This window comes from Lissotriton helveticus, chromosome 1_1 (assembly GCF_964261635.1).
Source record: "Lissotriton helveticus chromosome 1_1, aLisHel1.1, whole genome shotgun sequence".
In the NCBI taxonomy this organism is placed as follows: domain Eukaryota; kingdom Metazoa; phylum Chordata; class Amphibia; order Caudata; family Salamandridae; genus Lissotriton; species Lissotriton helveticus.
Genome location: NC_136057.1, coordinates 609269305 through 609289115, shown reverse-complemented (window position 1 = coordinate 609289115; position 19811 = coordinate 609269305). Strand labels below are relative to the sequence as shown.

Here is a 19811-nt window from a genome sequence, read left to right as displayed (position 1 = left end):
TTAGAGTCATCAAAAAACAAAGCAGATCTACGTTGAATGGTATTGAAAGAAGAACTGACATCAGAACACTATATGCAGCTCAGTCCCCTCACTTCTGGGGCGTGCAAGATTGCCACTGTACCACCTGCAGGAGTCAATGCTGGGAGAACTTTCTGGATCTAGTTAGAGGCACAGAATTTCCCAGAGGTAGTGAACAGACATGGTATCTTGGAACTTATGTTCATGACAACTTAGCACTTTACAGAGTAAGTACACAAGGTAGATAAGAGAGAAGATAAAAATATATAATGATCAACAGAAAGAGTAAACATACAGTGAGAAACAAAATAGCAGTAGTATCGGGGTTACAAAGGTACAAATAGCCATACATAGCGACAATAAATCAAATAGGAGTACGAGAAATAGTGTACATAAAAGTTCTGCGGTATTTAAGGAGGGGAGATGCAAGGGTGAGGAGAGTAGCTGCAGTTTTCCTTGAGGTAGTGATGCATAGATTACCGTGGGAGTTGAAGGGTGACTTAGGTCCAAGACTCAGGCATGTTATGGCGAGTTAGGAGGCAGCGGGCAAAATGAGGGTGGTGTTAGATAGGGAACAGGGGCATTGCCAGGTCTTCAATGAGAGAGGATTTTTTTGATAGACAATGTGTTATTTTTTTCCTGAAGAAGGATGTGGATGGGTTGCACCGTGTATCAGTGGGGAGAGAGTTCCAGCTATATGGAGCCATACGAGAGAAGGAATGGTAGATTTTCTTTTTCTTGAAATGTTGTGGCTTGAGCAGTAGGGAGCTCTTACTTCTGGAGAATCGACTTCCACCCGAAAGGGTCAGTTTCTGGGACCGGTAGGAAGGGGTGTTGTGGTGCAGTGCCTTATGAGTCATGCAAGCAATTGTGAAATGCATCCTGGCTTTGAAAGATAGCCATTTCAGAGCTTGAAGGTCGGGGTGATGTAATCATCTTTTTTTTTCTTTTAGATCCCATGATGAGCATAGCTGCTGCATTAAGAGGAGCAAGTGAGGTTTTCGGGAGGGCCACAAGAGTAGCACTACCATAGTCTAGTTTCAGAAGAGCATGAGTCGCAGTTGCGAGGAAGAAAGATTTAGTTTCTTAAGGATATACAGTTGATGGTTAGCTCCTCTAGTGAAGGGGCTGATGTGTTTTTGGATAGAGAGGTCTTGGTCTAGGATAATACCTAGGAATTTGGGGGAGTCGAAGATGTGTGGGGTGCAATTCGAGCGGGGGGGGGTGTGGACACAGACACACACTCTCTCTCGCTCTCGCTCTCTCTCTCCCCTCCCCTCCCCTCGAGTATTTCTTCACAGAATGGTTTAAACTTAAACATCTGTGCATTTGGAATTGTGATAGATGTTCATGACTCGAGAGAGGGCAAATACACGTTGTATATGAGCGGTGATAATCCAAACAAATCTAATAAGCATATATTAAAATGGGAAGACCATTGAATTCATACCAGAACACCACTTTCCTTCTAAAAAGTCGGTGCCATTATTTTTTAAACAAAATAAGGACAGGAGACCAGAACCAAACAGAGCCTGCAACTTCACAAACCAGTAAAAAGGATGTTAAGGTTAATGTTGTAGAACAAAAACAGGATGTTCATTATCTCCAGCAGAAACTGCGAAACCGACCACAGAAATGCTGCCTACTCCAATAATCCCACTGTGGTAAAGCTCCAGATAATATCTCTTACATCACCTTCTTAAGGGTACCATTCTCATGCTGCTCTGGAGACACTATTTGGTATAAACACATGACAAGTTAAAAAAAAAATGATTGCTTAACAAAGCAGGAATCATACACGGTTTAGAAAACATCTCTCCCGTTTATGATCAACTTCGTGGTTCTAGCTACGAAAACTAAGTTCCTGGGCCTTTTCCCCCAGGGAGGCAGTAGCTAGAAAGGTAGTAGCTAGGCATAAGTTGGAAGAGTGAAAATGTCCACAAAAGCCTTTTCAGTAACACTTGCGACGCGAGACAATTGACTGAGGCCTGTATCACAGGTTGGAGAGAGCACCATAATCGATTAATAAGAAGCAATGAAATGAAACAAAATGATCATTGGTACTTGCTACCAGTGAAACTGAGAACACATCTGCACAGCAGCTAATAGCGAACAAGGGCAAAATGTCAAGAAAGTATACATAACATAAAAATGGCAGTTTAACGGAGGTTAGAACAATTCAAATTTAAAAACCACTGCAACAGAATCGTAACCCATGACCCCGTTATGCGCTGCTTAAGACATCACTCATAACCATTGTGAACAAAAATGCATAAGGCGGAGTTTGTGCATGTTCCCCTCATGGTCCCTTTGTCTTGCACATCAAGATACGCACTGACGGTTTCTGCTCACATTGCGTGGATCGGATCTCCTTGCGCTCAGTCTTCACCTATCCTCAGCAGGGCTGAGCGGGGTCAGGCCTTCAGCGGTGCAGCTCTAGCAGAGGGCACATGCAGTGTAAAATGGGTACTTTAGGGAGCACTTTGATACACTTTTTAAATACACCTATCCACTAACGGGACAAAACTGAACACCAATCCGGTCTGGTCGGTTTCCTATGGACACCTCAGCTGCACACACAAATATATTTCGTGCTCTAGGCACATTGGGAGCTGTAGGCTCACCAAATATAGCACAGAAGCTAAGTTCGACCTCTGTAGTTACGGTGGACACCTTAATTCGACTGTAACTCACATTTTCGCTCCCTTAACCAATCTACCACTCTCCCCTTAAACGATCTGCAGCAAACTTATGGTGACAACATGAAAATGCAATGTCTTTACCATGGCAAATTTGGAGCAGATTAGTCACATAATTCAGTTTTAAGAGGGTGTAAATAATAAAATGGGGTTTTCTAGGAAATGGTCCCTGCAAATAGTTCTGAAAACACTGCACTTATAGCGACAGTTTCATTTCACCTTCACCACCGTCTTGTGGTTCGTAGCCAAATACTTACAAGAAAAAGCATTGGCATAAGCCAATAGGTCTCGTCTTTGGGACCATATAAGTGTTTAGCCATGCAGCACAGAAGCTGCTAGTTCACAAACATAAGAAAGTAGACAAAGCAACTTGTCACATTTTGTGGAACATTGAATACCAGTTGTGCAAGAGATTTTGGGCAATGTCCTGGTCTATTCTGGTCTGGTGGGCACTCTGTGTGCCCTTTTGATTTTAAATGGTCTGTTGGATAAGATGCCAAGGGTTTGCGGAATTTATTGCTTTACAAAAAAAGACATATTGCTTAGTATGCGATACTGATGCTGTTTAGTCTTGTGTTGCTGCTGTCCTTAATTATCCTTAATAGTGACCGTTTTCTTTCATTAGCCTCAATTAGCCCCAATAATATTTAATTAACAAACACTCCAATTGCTCTTAATTTTACCAAGATGCAACGGTTTGGTTTGTGTATAGCCATGGAGCTATGCACAGTGCCTATGGAGGGCAATATAATGTGTTTTGTGCATGTGGAGGGAGGAACTGTGTCCAGTCACCCCCACTGCGCTCCTCAGTTGGGCGATTGTGCGGGAGGTTCGATGATCTCAGTACTGGGGCAGATGCAGCCTCAAAGTGTTCTACTCTTCACACTCTTTGCGAGGGCTAACTGGTCTACGGCCTCTGGATCTTAAAGATTCAGGTAAGCGCTGAGTTTTAGAGGGACAAAGTCAGGAAGTTGGCGATTGAGTGACGGACAGAGTGGCAATAGTTTAAAGCGAGCATGGCAAATTACGCTGGGATGCAGAGGCTTCCAGGGCGGACCCTGATTCAGACCTCGCAGTGTAACAATCTTCACGCCCTTTGAATGGTTAACAGGTTTACGGTCGCTGCCGCTTGGAGAATGAGGTGAGCACAGAGGTGTCGAGACGCAACGAAAGAGCAGTTCGGCGGAAACAGATGGTGCCTTGGTGTGTTTCACACTTTGTGCCTGCTGGTGGTTGGCGGGCCTACGGGGAGGCACAGAGGGAGATACGGCAGGCAGGTGGGCACAAGCAAAGGACTAGAGTCCCGGAGGAGCAATGAGAGAGCAGTACGGCAGAAACAGATGGTGCCTTGGTGTGTTTCACACTTGTGCCTGCTGGTGGTTGACGGGCCTCTGGGAGGGATAGGGGAGATACGGCAGGAGGGCGGGCACAAGCAAGGGACTCGTGTGTCGGAGGAGCAACGAGAGAGCAATACGGCAGAAACAGATGGTGCCTTGGTGTGTTTCACACTTTGTGCCTGCTGGTGGTTGGCGGGCCTATGAGGAGGCACAGAGGGAGATACGGCAGGCAGGTGGGCGCAAGCAAGGGACTAGAGTCCCGGCGGGTGTTGAGGCCGCTGTCAGCTTTTATGGGATGGTATATGCTGGTATGTGTGGTTACAGTCAATTTGGCCATTCACAAAACTGATTGTGTTGTCCTCATTAAAACAACAAGGCGCGCTGCCACGAGACGAGCTCTATGGTGGGGGAGGAGAGTTGAAGCTCGAGCAAGTTGGAGAGGCAGAGCGAGGCGCGCTCGCTTGGGAGATCAGTCTGCGAGAGCCAGAGGACAGCCCGATGGCGGATGTGCACGTAACCGCGTGCGTAACTGCAAGCTTTAGGCCACAAGCAAAAGCGTGAGGTCTGATTTCTAAAGCCCACTCACTAAATATCTCGCCAGACTAGCGCATGCGATGGCTCAGGCGAGACCTAAAGAATAAGCTACTTCTGGGCCATGCTTGACACAGGAGGTGTCCTGCATAGGTTCAGGAGCCAGGAGGACATTGTCATTGGCTATGGGAAATCGGCTCACCAACCTGGCATCTCATCAGGTCAGAAGAAAGCTAATGCGCTTTAACAGAAATACCACACTTTCATGGCAAATACGGTTATCCGCAGGAAGAGCGGGACAAGTGGTTAACAACAACAGAGACCCAGAGCGTGGTGTACACAAGCATTTCCTTTTCCGTCTTTTGAAACACTAATGTGTTGGTGTAAAAATGCAGAACTGCAAAAGACGGACTAGAATTTTCTGGACAGCTTACCTTCTGTCCCACAAGAGCCATGGAACAGAACAAGCACTGAAAAGTCATAAGTTGGGCCTTTTTAATAGAATACGCAGAAAGGTAAAGCCAGACGTCATGGGATCACGCAGTGATGAATATAAAACATTGTGAATGGTGGCTTTGTGAGTTAGACATACTTCTTCAAATGAAGACAGAGCAATTAGTGTTTACTTGTGTCGCAGTTTACGGGTGCTGCACACCACCTAACAGTACCATCTCTTTATAGGGCTTAAAAACTGCAAATCTTTGGCATTACAATCTATAGTAAAATTAAGTAGCTTTAATAATAATTGAAAAGGCGTTTTGGTTTGGTATAAGGAGCAGTGACATGGTCACCTATTTCCACCCCCAGCACGCCCATATATACAAGATCTCATATAGTCTCACCTCTCCCACCAGCATGATGCCTCGAAGACATTGTTACGTTGCTTTAAGTTACGTTTGTGCTACACAAACGTCTACAAACGCATCCACAAATGTATTAACACAGGATGATGTGACAACAATGAAGTCTGGAAGCTGGTGGGTATTTCGGTTGTGCTATGGTTGAAAGGATGTCTATAGCGTGAACTATAAGCAAGCCATTTATGTGCAGTTCAAACGGAGCATATGCATGTGCAACTTAGCATATAGTTAAGGTAATCACATGCTGTGGCTATTCGCAGCTGGCGCCTTGCGCATGGCACCAACAGACGTTACACACTCGAGGTTTATACATGGTATAACACACATCAACCATAACGTGTATAATACAATGCAGTATGAACATAGTATTCACATTACCTATATACTGTGGCTAATGTGTAGAAATGCTTTATATTTTCTTTAAAGAGAACTGATTGTACATAAAGGTTGGGTATTTTCTGCACGGGGAAAATACCTTCCATCCTGTGCCTCAAATTGTGAGTTTATAACCACGTAATGCACGCACACATAATGCTATATTCTGCGCCTTTGTGAAGAAAAGCACATGGTGTTGTACACGGAGGCAAGCATGCCTTTTATCAGGAGTTGCAAATCAGAAGCATTCAATCCAACGCTGTCCATCCCAGTTGGTGTACTAGGTGCCACGCATTGCATGCATCCGTGAGGTACATAGGGTAGGCTTCCTCTGCAACACGATTGTGAACTTTTTGGGTTGTCCATTGGATGCTACAACCCACTCTCTGGGAACAAAGGGTTGCATGCATTGGTTATTGTGAGGGTGTTCAAGATTGTACCTTCTCAGCATCCGGCATTGTTTAAAAGTGCTTCCAGAGAAGGCTGTCCTTACCAGTCACTCAGTGAAGCAGCTCACCAGTAAGTGCACAGCAAGAAGGAGATGCCAAGAGGATGCTTGCTCAGTAGCTTCATAGATCATGCTGTATGTAACAGGGACATGTAATAAACCCTCTCAACTAGATTTGTACGTGCGGAACTACATATGCAAGGAAAGGTTATAAAAACTGAGGGGTTGTCTTCCTTCCTTTTCCAAACATAGGGTTATTCCGTTGCTGCTGTAAAGTGTACGTTTCTCTGCCACCGCCGGCTCCTTCATTCAGCATCTGCGGCTCGCTGTCTGGGATTTTTCTAAAAACTACATACAATGCACAGGTCACACTCCCAGTACCCGGCGTGTCTGCACTTTAGCACATTTGGTTCGAGATGTACAGTAGACTGGAGTTCGCACGTGCTGTTGAAACGGCACTGCCTCCTGCTCGGTCCTTTCTCCGTGTTGGCAGGGCAAGGAAGGCAAGCTTGCTAACAGGGCAGTATAGTTTCAATCAAGCGGATGGTTGGATTGCAATGCCACTGTACACTGCTTTGCAAAAAACACAGTTGATGGACAGAATGTAGAACAATGTCATACATTCACCCCAGTACAAGGATCTGGGCCTAAATCCATCGTTTTTTTGCACTCCACACCACCCTGGGTTAGACACTGGCTATATGCAAATCAGCTCTGACCCTGTGCCTCATGGGAACAGTCCAGTCCGAACTACCAAGCCATGTCTTTCCCAGACCGGAATCAAGCATCCAAGGACCGGTTTCTGGCTATCAGCCTTCATTCAGCCTGGATAGCTTGACTCCAGTGGTGTGGAGAGCCTGGGACTCACGTCTGAGCATACCCAGCCCGGATGGGCCTAAACGTTGGATTTAGGCCCAGATCATTGTACTGGGGTGAATGTATGACATTGTTCTACATTCTGTCCATCAACTGTGTTTTTTACAATTTTCACCCGAGTGGGCTGGGTATGCTCAGACGTGAGTCCCAGGCTCTCCACACCACTGGAGTCAAGCTATCCAGGCTGAATGAAGGCTGATAGCCAGAAACCGGTCCTTGGATGCTTGAAGCCGGTCTGGGAAAGACATGGCTTGGTAGTTCGGACTGGACTGTTCCCATGAGGCACAGGGTCAGAGCTGATTTGCATATAGCCAGTGTCTAACCCAGGGTGGTGTGGAGTGCAAAAAAACGATGGATTTAGGCCCAGATCCTTGTACGGGGGTGAATGTATGACATTGTTCTACATTCTGTCCATCAACTGTGTTTTTTGCAATTTTCACCCCGAGTGGGCTGGGTATGCTCAGACGTGAGTCCCAGGCTCTCCACACCACTGGAGTCAAGCTATCCAGTCTGAATGATGGCTGATAGCCAGAAACCGGTCCTTGGATGCTTGATTCCGGTCTGGGAAAGACATGGCTTGGTAGTTCGGACTGGACTGTTCCCATGAGGCACAGGGTCAGAGCTGATTTGCATATAGCCAGTGTCTAACCCAGGGTGGTGTGGAGTGCACAAAAACGATGGATTTAGGCCCAGATCCTTGTACTGGGGTGAATGTATGACATTGTTCTAAATTCTGTCCATCAACTGTGTTTTTTGCACTGTACGCTGCTTTGCCTGGACAAGGTAACCTCACAAGCAAATTGCTAGCGCTGCTGTGCATGCGTTTTACACTTTTAATCTCCCGTTTTCCATTTGTTTTCATTTATTTGTATTTTCCCTGCTTTTATTGCGTGTTCCCTCCCGCCCACTCACCTGCATTGTAATTCTGTGGAATCACCGCTGTTCGAGCGGGTCCGGTCCCGGGGATCTGCTTTCACACTCCCCATATTGGGAGCGAAGGGGACATATCTGGGCGCCATTTCTGAGCGTTCTAGCGCTCCTGCAAATCGTGATCGGCCTACTTAAGGCGCACTATTCAGCGCGCAGCGGTGACGCGCAGCAGGTGCGCCTTCCCTGCGCCTGAGTCGTGCTAGAGTCCTGCCCGTCTGCGCTCGTCAGCGCAAAGGAGGCACCGGGCGTGGCGGGTCTCTGTTCCTTTCCTAGATGGCTTTCCAGTATTCCAGAGAGGAACTTCTTAGATTGCGATATATGACCATTCCTTGTAAGCTTGCCCCTCTACATCCTCTCTGTGGTCCTTAAGATTATCCTTGCGGTAAGTTGTGTCTCCCCATCCCTATTCCTATACCTGCTCTTACGACACCCCATTGTTTAGTGGATTCTCTGTCGGCTACTCCTGCTCTTCATATTCGGTCATCCTCACATTTAAAAATCTGGCATCTTAATGTCAGGTCCTTGCCCAAACACTATCAGGATATTCATGACGTGCTATCTCAGGAATCCCCCGATATATTCTGCATGACTGAAACTTGGCTACAGGACGAGGCCACGGCCATAATCAATTTAGCTCTTCCCTCGGATTATGCTATTTTTACGCTTAATCGCAACTCCAGAGGAGGAGGTATTGCCATGGCTATAAACTCCTGCTATCCCTGTATATGGAAACCTATAGATATAGCTGGCTGTGAATGTGCTTTCTTTGCTGCTACTATTAACCATCATTTCACTATGTCTGGGTTGGTGATATATCGACCGCCAGGTAGTGATGTAGCATTTAGGAAAGCGCTTCCTGTTCTTGTTAGCTCCCTGGCGCTTGCCTCAGCTAATTTTAGCATCATTGGGGATCTAAATCTCCATTTTGATGCCTTTGATACTCCTGTGATAAGTGGTATTCTTGCAGACCTAGAGGCTCTTCAGCTATCGCAGCTGATCTTCCACCCCACACGTGTGGCCATACTCTGGACCCATTGTTTACCAACTTGAGTGTGGTCAAGGTCAGTCTGCCTAGACCTATAGCTTGGAGTGATCACCATTTGATCGAGTTTCAGGTCACTACTAAGGACCTTCTGTATAAAACATCTGACAGAACAATCTTTAGACGTCCTTGGAAAAAACTCAAACTTGCAGAATTTCACCATTTCCTGGAGTCCTCTCCTTTGGCCCCATTTGACGATGTTGAGTCCGGATATACCCTCTTCTGTGATTGGATCACCAAAGCCCTTGATGCCCTGATTCCTGCGGCATGGAGTAAGAGCCGCCGGTCAGGATCCAGTCCATGGTATAATGATTCCTTACGACTTTTGAAAGCTACTTGCAGACAAGCAGAGAGAGCTTGCTAAAGTTAAATTCTATCACCGAGCTGTCTGCAGGGCTCGTGCAGCTTATTATTCACTTGAATTTAACACTAGCCCTAATCCCACAAAGCTGATCTTCAAAGTTTTGAAAGACCTCACTGCTAATAGAGCCTCAGTGCCTGAGGTCTGTTCACCATCTCACTGTGAGGCTCTCGCAGCTTTTTTTGTGGAAAAAGTGACCAATATCTACCGCTCCTTCCCTAATACTACGCTGACAAGTGAGGAGTCGATTTCCACTTTTAGTAACAACTTGATTCTTTCAACACTTCCTGCTCTTTCGGAGGAGGAGTTTGAGAAATTGGCAGTTAAAGTGAAATCTGGATCTCCTGTGGATCCACTTAGACCTGTCCAATTTAAAGATGCAGCTGCCCTCTGCTTGCCCCCCATTCGTCATCTTATAAATCTATCCCTCTCCTCGGGTAAAGTCCCCTCGAGATGGAAACAAGCTCATGTTACTTCCATCCTGAAAAAAACGTCACTGGACCCTCTAAAGATTGAGAATTACCGTCCTATCTCCCTCCTCCCGTGGGTTGCAAAGGTGACAGAAGCCCATGTTAACGGCATTCTGTCCAATCATCTACAATCTGCTAACATTCTAGACCCTTCGCAGAATGGCTTCCGTGCTGGGCACAGCACTGAGACAGCTCTTCTCTCCATGGTTGAACATCTGCGCGCTGTGTTGGATGTGGGTCAAACGGCAGCTCTGGTACTTTTAGATCCCAGTGCCGCCTTTGACACTGTTTCCCATGCAATACTTCTGCAGCGGCTGGGTGAGGCGGGTGTCAAGGGTTTGGCGCTGGAATGGTTTCGACCGTTTCTTTCCGATCGTACCTTTCGGGTCTTTACACCTCCCTTTGAGTCTAAACCCCACCTCATCCAACAGGGAGTTCCGCAGGGATCAGCACTGAGCCCCACGCTTTTCAATCTTTATGTGCAGCCGCTGGCTGCTGTCGCCAAGCGTTGGGACCTTACTATGGTGTCCTACGCTGACGACACGCAGCTTGCGGTTGCACTTAGTGGCAACTCTGATCCTGAGGCCTCCAACTTTCGTGAGGGTCTCAGTGCGGTGGCTGGATGGATGACGGCTAATTGCCTGCAGCTCAATGCAAAAAAAAACGAGGTATTGATTGTGGGCAAACAGAGTAATCTTTGGGGTGATAAGTGGTGGCCAGCTGACCTTGGCCCTACCCCGACTCCGGCTGCTGAGGTGAAAAATGTGGGTGTTTGGCTGGATTCTACGCTTAGTTCCTCCTGCCACACCAAAAAAGTAGCTGCGACCTGCTTTGGCCTTCTACGTGGGCTTAGGCCGGTGCTGAAATTCTTTGACGCTCCGACTCGACAATTGATTATTCAGGCAGTCATATTGTCCAGGATCGACTACGCGAGCTCACTGTTGCTTGGAGCCAATCAGGCCGAAATCTCGAGATTGCAGCGCGTTCAGAACGCCGCAGCTAGGGCTTTAGTTGGTCTCCCCAGATTTTGTTCTGCTAGAAGCACTATTGTCAAGCTCCACTGGCTGCCTGTGCTTCAGAGGATAGAATTTAAGACTTTATGTCTCTCTTTTAAGATTTTAAAACTTGCTTCTCCTCAGATACTAGAGCATCTCATTCTCCCTTACATTCCTTCCCGTCAGTTGAGATCCTGTGGACAAAATTTAGCTGTAGTCCCTCGTTTTCTGAGAAGCAGGTCCGGCGGTCGCTCTTTTAGAGTGCTTGCCCCTAAACTTTGGAACTCTCTTCCTGCCCATATTCGTGCCCTTGATGACCTCTTGACATTTAGGAAAGCTGTAAAAACTCATATCTTTCCAAACAGCTGTTAACTTTCCTTATTTTTGTGATTCCTTCCTTGTTCTGTTCGTGTTGTGTTCCTTTCCAGGCGCAGCGCCGGGACGCCCCTTAGCTGGGGCAGCTGTGCGCTTAAAAATGGAGTTAACATAACATAACATAACTTTGGGCATACGTCTCAAGACTGAATTTTCCCGGCTCGGACACTGGCAGCCAGTGCAGCGAGGAAAGCGCTGGTGAACTGTAGCCTTGGTGTTGCAGTAAGACCTGGCTGAGTCCCTTGTTATACACGAGCTGCATCTTAATGACGGCCAACTTTGGAATCCCTGGATACATAATGCTACTGTCACCTAGTCAAGAAGATATAATGCATTCATCAGAAGGATCTTATGCATGGAGTATACGTTCTAAAGTTAGAAGCAGACAGAAACAAGACTAGACACAGTTAATCTGAGGCGTTAAGCTTAATTTTGCTCCATTTCCAATTAATTCAAACTTCTTTTTCAATTTCGCAGGTTAGTAGCTTCTCCAAACTCTTTGCAGGGCTCCCATAATATAGTGTGTAGCTAAGGGCGAGCTCTTATCTGGGAAACGTGCTTCTTTTTTGATCCTGTTCAGACAGGAAACTGCTAATACACACTAAGCGGTCTACAGTTTTAAAGCAGTGTTGAAATGAAGGTAGGAACATATGGCTACTTTCATGAATGGCCAATTGCTGTATGCGTGCAAAGGCTCAAACTCAACTAAGAAAGCAGATAAAACAGTCCCCTCAAGGGCACTGCAAATAACTAGACAATAGAGGATATGCAAGGCAGTTAAGGACACATTGTACAAACGGCAAGAAAATCTAAATTAATTCAGGAGATGATCCCTATATTTCTGAGGCCTGGCATCGGTCAAGATAATGGCATTATCCACTACACCAAACTCTGCATACAAATCCAGCGGCACAAAAGCCACATGATTACTGGTAAAATAGCCTACCCGGACCGAATCTAATCCAGAAAGTATTGCTACTTCCGAACTAGGCCCCTGTTTGTAGTAGATTGGTGATGCACAGAAGGTGAAAGATATAATGAGATGTAGTGACTTTGTCAGCAATGAGCATATTGGTGCATTTTTTAGGGAGAAAGGAACAAAGCCCATCTGTACTGATGTGTTAATTAGGTTACATCTTATTCTAACACCATGGGCATTTTATTTTTTAAAGTTTCCAAGGATCAGGCAAGAAGTGGAGCCGGCAGACGGCTTGTGGCTGCCAGTTTTAGTAACTCCTGTGACTGTGGCGTCCTTTACATCTTCCGCAGAGTCCAAATTAGAGAATTAAGGCCCGCAGATAACTGTACTTCATGCATACAACTAAGGAGAGGATGTGGCCTAACAGCTAGGGCAGTCAATCGCAAATCTGGGGAAACGGGTTCGAGTCGCTGCAATGACACGCAACATCCTGTTATTCTGGGCAAATCACTTAATCTCCCTGTGCTTAACAAAAATTGTAAGGCAACTGGTGCTCATATAAAGAGTTCCGATACCCGATACCTTCGGATCAAGTTCTAACTATATTAAACTCGAAAAAAGAAGAAAAAATATCACAGGTTTACTTTGTCCCACAGTTTGGCAAGGTTCAGAAGATTCATATGATCTGATTTTGAACCCGTTGCTTACTAAGTGTCATGCCACCTATTCTTTTACCCTGCTTATTGGCATGTGTAATAAACCGAAGGGTGTTAAATAACGATTCCATTAATCTACCAAATTCCTTTGAAGCCCAGCATATCCACATCATATTCTGGGCAAATATTATTGCTGGTGGCGATAGCTGAGCTTGCATTTATCAACATTCATTCATAATACAATGAGCTTTTACATCAAGATTAGGTTAAATGATAATTATCTGAATTCAGCTTATTGTTTTTAATCACCAAGGAGAGGCTCTTTATCTGGTGGGACCGTTTTATTAAATCTGTAGCTGCCCAGGTCTTTAACAAATGAAGAGTTGTTCTTGTGCTTGTGTTGGTAGGTGGATTTGTTTCTCTGTTACTCTGGTCATTTCTGTTAAAAGCCTATCCATCAAATTTAAACTCCAAAACAAGAGGAAACGGTTTGCCTTAGGAACACTAAGAAAGATTGAAAGATAAATATAATTTACAGGACCCATAGTGTCTCTATAATTCTTGTAAATGAAATAAGGAAGACAAATTAAAAACCAGCAGAGGGAGGAGTTTGAAAGAACATTTCGGTGTGGGGGAACGTAAGGCCATGACCCAACATGTGATATAGAGTTGATACTTTACCAAGGAGGAGCTCCTAATGTTTTAGAATATTGCTGTCTCTACAAATTAGAGGCTTTGTCCTGGCTTTCAGCCATAAAGAAACGAACACCATAAAAGTGGAGTGTTAAGACTCGTCACTTCAAGTGAGAATGCAATTAATCTGCAGTCACAAATACAGCCAAACTGGGATTACGGAAGCCCATTATATTCGCATAGGTCTACTGGAATTAAAGCTGTACACCTCTTTATGAAGCTAATATAATAAATATTCCGAATACCAGTTGCTTTTTTTGTGAAGAAAGATTAGAAGTTTTAAAAAACTGGAAACAAGAAATCTGGCAGCATGAACAATCTGCCTACATGATCGATATCTGAAGACTCGCAAATGCCTTGGCAAAGCCAATAGGCCTGGCTTTACATTTCTAATGTATTCAAGGTAGGCATGTAAAAACGCACATAGACAATCTGTGCCACCGTTCTCTTTCTGTGCTGCTTTCGTAGGATGTATGTCAGTACAACGCGATCTTTTAGATCGCGGTACATGACAACGCTGCCATTACAACGCAAGTCGTTATGACTTGCGTTGTAGGGCGTGGATTGTGGAATATTATAATTTTATATTCCAACACCAGTCCACGTAACAGTAGGGAAGGTGTTGGAATATAAAATTACAATATTCCTTATACAACAGCGCCATCCAGCGCAAGTCGTAGTAACGACTTGCGTTGTAAAGGCATCGTTGTTAAGGCAACGCAGTGTTAACACCTCGTTGTAAACGATGTTCCCCGCTTTCGTATCATCTAGGATTTCTATTCTCCAGGTTTGCATTGCTGGTGTCATGCAGCACTGTAAACTTTGAGAATAAAAAAAAATAAAAAATAAAAGATAAAGAGGAGCAGAGACACTAGAGGTACAGAGGAAGGAGATCGCACAGAAACAAATCAAATGGACAGCGCAGGTATCTGCATGGCCATTTTGATTCAACTACTGTTATGTTAAAACAATGTAATACATGATATACAGCCAGAATAGCTCTGGATCAGAACTCTTTGTCTACTGCTTAGTGGTACTGCCATTTTGCCAATACCCACCAAAGCACACAGCATGGGTCAGCCCATTTTAGTCACTGGTTATCCTCATTTAGCGTGACGCCTTCAATGTGCGCATAAGAAATCGCAGGGTGTGGTGTGGTGTTTCTCACACACTGCGACAGGGACACTAGCTGCTACTTGCAATGCGCCACATTCCATGCCAGCTCTGCTTTGATAGCTATTGCAAAGCTTTACACATTGTTTATTTATTCAATTGTTTCCAGAAGCCATAACAAACATTACAAGACAATAAAAAGTCATAAAATAAAAATAAAACAATAAAAAAAGTTATAAACCTACAAGGGAAGCATATAGAAATTAAATAAAACATTTGCAATTTCATCATCACTATAACAGATTGAGATACAATGCTGGCAGCAGGTGCTTAGCATAACAAGGTTGCTGCCAATCTCACACCTAATTGTGTCTCCTCACCATGGTCCAGGCTGACCATGGGTAGCAAGCTACCGACACATAAATCAATGGGGTGTCTGCTCTATGACGACGTACATGGGCATTATTGTAGGTGTTACAGAAAATAATTTAAAAGGCGCACTAGCTACTTGCAGCGCCAATATCTAGTTTTAGTACAGAATAATATATACTTGAATAGTGTTTCACACACCCAAACTCACAGTCACTAAGTATTCTAACTGGTGAATTTGCTAAAAATGTATACTTTCAACTTCTGCTCGAGAAAAGCGGTACTGACTTTGAATATAGTATCGGTAGTTACGGTGGATGGGTCAGTCCAGAACTAACTAAACCCCAATTAATTTAACAAAGTGCTGATGCATTGCTACAGAGTTCTGAAAGCTCAATCATTTCAACTACCACCTTCAAATCAATCCTTTCGTGATAGTTCTATTCAAAAGGAGTAAATACAAAACAGGAGTAACAGCGATCATATCCGATATTGGGGGGGGGTGGGGGGGGGGGGGTGGGGGGGGGGGGGGGACAGGAGAGGGGGGGAATTCAAAGGTCCAGATACAATGGAATAAACGGATTACCAACCCCGAACTTTAGCAATTATGTTAGAAAATTAATCTCTACTACTTGTAGCTATTTATGATCACTGTATTCCCACAATTCAGCTCCATATATTGCAGATGACACAGCTTTCAGACTTAGAAAATTATACTTCCAGAACTACTTGACATTTTATTTTTAAGCCGAAGATGACGGATGCAAAGGCATGTTTTTCGTTTTTGACAGTTAATTTGGGGGTCCTGCTCTAAGCAGTACTTCTCATAGCAGGGGAGTGACTGGATGATTTCATTCTGTGTCATTGAGAAAATACCTGCGTCATCTGCAAATAGAGTAACTATCTTGTTGATACATAATTTCAACTCATTGGGTTTTTGCTTCTTTAAGACCCTCTCAAAGTGGTTCAAGAAAAGGCAGAACAGGGGGTCGAGCACACATCCCTGGCCAACCCAGGAAGGGATGAAAAAGGACTTGCTGCATTCCTGTACAGCCCCATATCGAACTGGCACTGGTCTCCACATGTAAATCTTTTAAGGCTTCTAGCGATGGTTTCTCGATTCCCTAAAGATCGAGAGAGTAACTTCGATCTGTTCACCAAGTCAAAAGCAGATTTAAGACAAAAAAAGAATAATAAATAACGCAGGGTCTTTCAAATATTTGTATACTTAACACAAATCATATGTAGCCTAATTGCTAGGTCAATTGTTCCAATTTCTTCACGGGTATCAATACGAATAGAGTTTTGACAAGTAATGAAATCGTCATTTAATAACTTGGCAACTATTTACTACCCTTTTTAGGTCTCGGCTGGCGAAAGCAGCGGGCATGCGTTGCACTCGTCATACGAGAGCTTCTTGGAATCAATACATTCCAAAGCTCTCGGAGGAGGAGTTGAAGCCCCGCCCATCTATTTGATTGGTTCACGTCATCTTGCATGCAAAACGCTGGCTTCTCATTGTAAAGGAGTCTTCTTAGTCCCGCCTTGCTGCCGCCTGGTCTCCTTTTGGCCACGCCCACCGGGATTTGATCTTTTACCGGCGGCGTGACACTCTCTCCCTCGTTACTCCCTACGCACTTTTTTTCTCTCTCTCAGCTTTGACAAAGTCAGCCGCGTGTTTACTGATGCATCGCGATTTCACTTAAAGTGAAAGTGCGATGCGAAAGTAAACACGCGGTTGACTTTGCGGTACCGTGCTTGTCTCTCACCCAGAGAGGAGGGCCGTCACCCCTCGTCCACCGGGCTGAATCTGGGGTGCACAGAGCAGCTCAGCTTATAAGGATAACCTGAACACCAGCGAGTTGAATGGCTCACAACACCCATAGCGCCTTGAACTACCGCGTGGACGTGAGTCTTGCGGTTGATGGTGTCTTTATCACAATGGGTGCCGACGATTTTAGTAGATGTTTTGTTGCAACGGATCTTATGCAACTGCCTCCTGAGTTACAGGAAGTGAAAGCACAGGTTTGGGCTTCTCGGGACAATGATGTAGGGAGAATGGAGATAGATCCCATTGTGATAACAGTTAAAAAGGGTGTCACCTTACCATGCATTCCCCAGTATAAAATATCCAAGGGAGGAGAAGAGGGAATGAAAGATCATCCCAGATTTGATACATAAAGGCATTATTAAAGAAATATATGGTAGCCCAGGTAATAGTCCAATTCTTGCTGTTTTGAAGAAGAGTGCTGAATGTATGCCAGATAAGTATCGGCTAGTAATTGATCTTCGCGCTAAAAACAAAATTGTGGTTCCCCAGTACCCTGTTGTACCAGACATGAATGAAATATTTACTATGAGATCCCACCCACAGCTACTTATTTCTCGGTTTTAGACTTAAAAAATGCATTTTGTAGTGTTCCTATTGCCCCAGAAAGCCAGTATCGCTTCTCTTTTACATTCTGTGGCTGATCCTTTTCTTTCACTCGAGCCGCTTAAGGGTATACAGAAAGTCTTAGCATTTATAGCCAAGCTCTTAAGAAACAATTGGACCTCTTCACCCCATCTAAGGACTCAGTGTTATTACAATTTACACAGAGGAGGGTTGCAAACAGACTACAGTGAAATTACTGCAGCACTTAGCCTCCTTGGGGCATACATTCTCTCTTTCCACATTACAGTATTGTCAACAGGAGTTGCCTATTTAGGTCATCTCCTGTCAAATGGGGGGTAGGAAACTGCACCCACATAGGATACAATTGGTGCAGAACATGCCAAGGCTACGCACCCAATCTGATGTCCGTGCATCTATTGGAATTACTACTTTTTGTCGCCAATGGATACCTAATTTTTAACTAATTGCAAAACCTCAGCTTGCTTTAACATTAAAGGATGTATGCATGCCACTTCCTTGGACTAATGTGTGTGAATCTTCCTTTTTGCAATTGAAAAATGCTTATGTAATGCTCCTGCTTTGGGTAACCCGGTTTATAACAAAGATTTCTGTTTATATGTGCATGAAAAAGATGGCTGCAGTTTGGCGGTATTAACCCAGTCACATGGGGGAAGGAATAGGCCATGTGCGTATTTCTCCTCCACATTGGACCCAGTGGCGAGAGCTTTGCCAAATTGCTTGCGCTCTTTAGCTGCTGCATCCACTGCAGTAAAGCAATCTGAAATGTATGTTTTGAGTCTCAATTTGACAGGTATGGTACCATATGCAGTAGATATTTTAAAAAACAAAACACAGATCCAGCACCTGACCAGTGCAAGATTAACTGGGTATGAGTTGACACTTTTTGCTCCAAACATCACTCTAAAACGCTGTAATGTTTTGAATCCAGCCACAATACTACCCTTCCCGAGACCCAACAAGATCAGAAGCATGATTGCATATTAATTACTGAGGAGGAGACTAAGGGACGGGTAGACCTGACGCACACCCTATATCTGACCCCCAAGGGGGAACTGTTTGTGGATGGTTCATGCTTCAAACTACCCGATGGCACTAGTACAGCGGCCTATGCAGTTACTACCTTGAAAACTGTGGTTGCGTCATGTAAAATGCAACAAATGTCAGCCCAAGCTGCAGAGCTGACGGCTCGGACTAGAGACTGTGAATTAAGTAAAGATTTAACTGTAAATATCTATACAGATAGCCAATATGCTTTCGGAGTCGCCCGCTCATTTCGATGACTCTGGAAAGAGAGGGGCTTTTTGAATTCCCATGGTGGAAAGCTACAGCATGGGGAACTGATAGTAACATTATTAAATGCTGTGATGTTACCAAAAAGAGTTGCTATTGTTAAATGTAGTGCTCACAAGAAAATTGTAAATGAGATAGGACAGGGAAATGCTTTTGCTGATGAAACAGCTAAACGAACAGCCAAATCACAGTATAGTCTAATGTATGTTGTAGAGACAGCTAGAGGGATATCAGAAGTGCCGATGTTTAACCAGACTCTGGATTGTGTTGGGGAAATACAGGAAGAAGCTACAGAAGAGGAAAAGGAACAGTGGAAAAGATATGGGCGTCAGGATGCAACAGGATGTTGGATAGATCTGTCAGAAAAGCAAAGATGGATGCTTCCAAATTGTTATGTTAATGCTTTTGTTACCATGGCTCACAGTCCAGCTCATATCAGTGCTAAAGGCATAGCGGCAACAATAGATCATGTATGGTTCAATGGTTTGATTCCAAGGGTGGCAGAGTCTCATGTCAAAAGATGCATGATATGTGCTACTTATAACCCAGGAAAAGGTACCCCCCCTTCCAACAGGCCATTTTTCACCCCAGATTTGCCCTTTGAAGTCTTGCAAATGGATTTCATAGAGCTGGAACGAGTAGGCAAGCTCAAGTACGTTCTGGTAGTGGTTTGTGCTTTTAGTAGATGGGTGTAGGCTTACCCTCTACGGGATAACACAGCCCTAAGTACTGCAAAGGTACTTCTGAAAGAGTACTTCCCAAGATTTGGCTTGCCGCGAGTTCTTTGGAGCGACAATGGGCCACACTTCAATGGGAAAGTTATGGATCCGGTCTGCAAAGGCTTGCAGATAAGGCAAAAGTTCCATGCTGCCCTCCATCCTCAGGCAGCAGGCCTCGTGGAGAGGGATAACGGAATACTGAAAGGGAAACTGGGAAAGATATGTGTAGAGACAAAATTAAAATGGCCTGATGTTTTGCCCATAGCTCTGTTTTCAATGTGCAATACTGAACACTCGAAAATGGGTTTATCTCCCTTTC

At 44.6% G+C, this 19811-nt stretch overlaps 1 protein-coding gene across 2 annotated transcripts in view; it reads right to left on the bottom strand.

Annotated features, from left to right (window-relative positions):
• The window catches only part of STK38L (serine/threonine kinase 38 like), a 456714-nt gene that overhangs the window by 393091 nt on the left and 43812 nt on the right, over positions 1 to 19811 (bottom strand). The gene's annotated exons all lie outside the window — the stretch shown is intronic.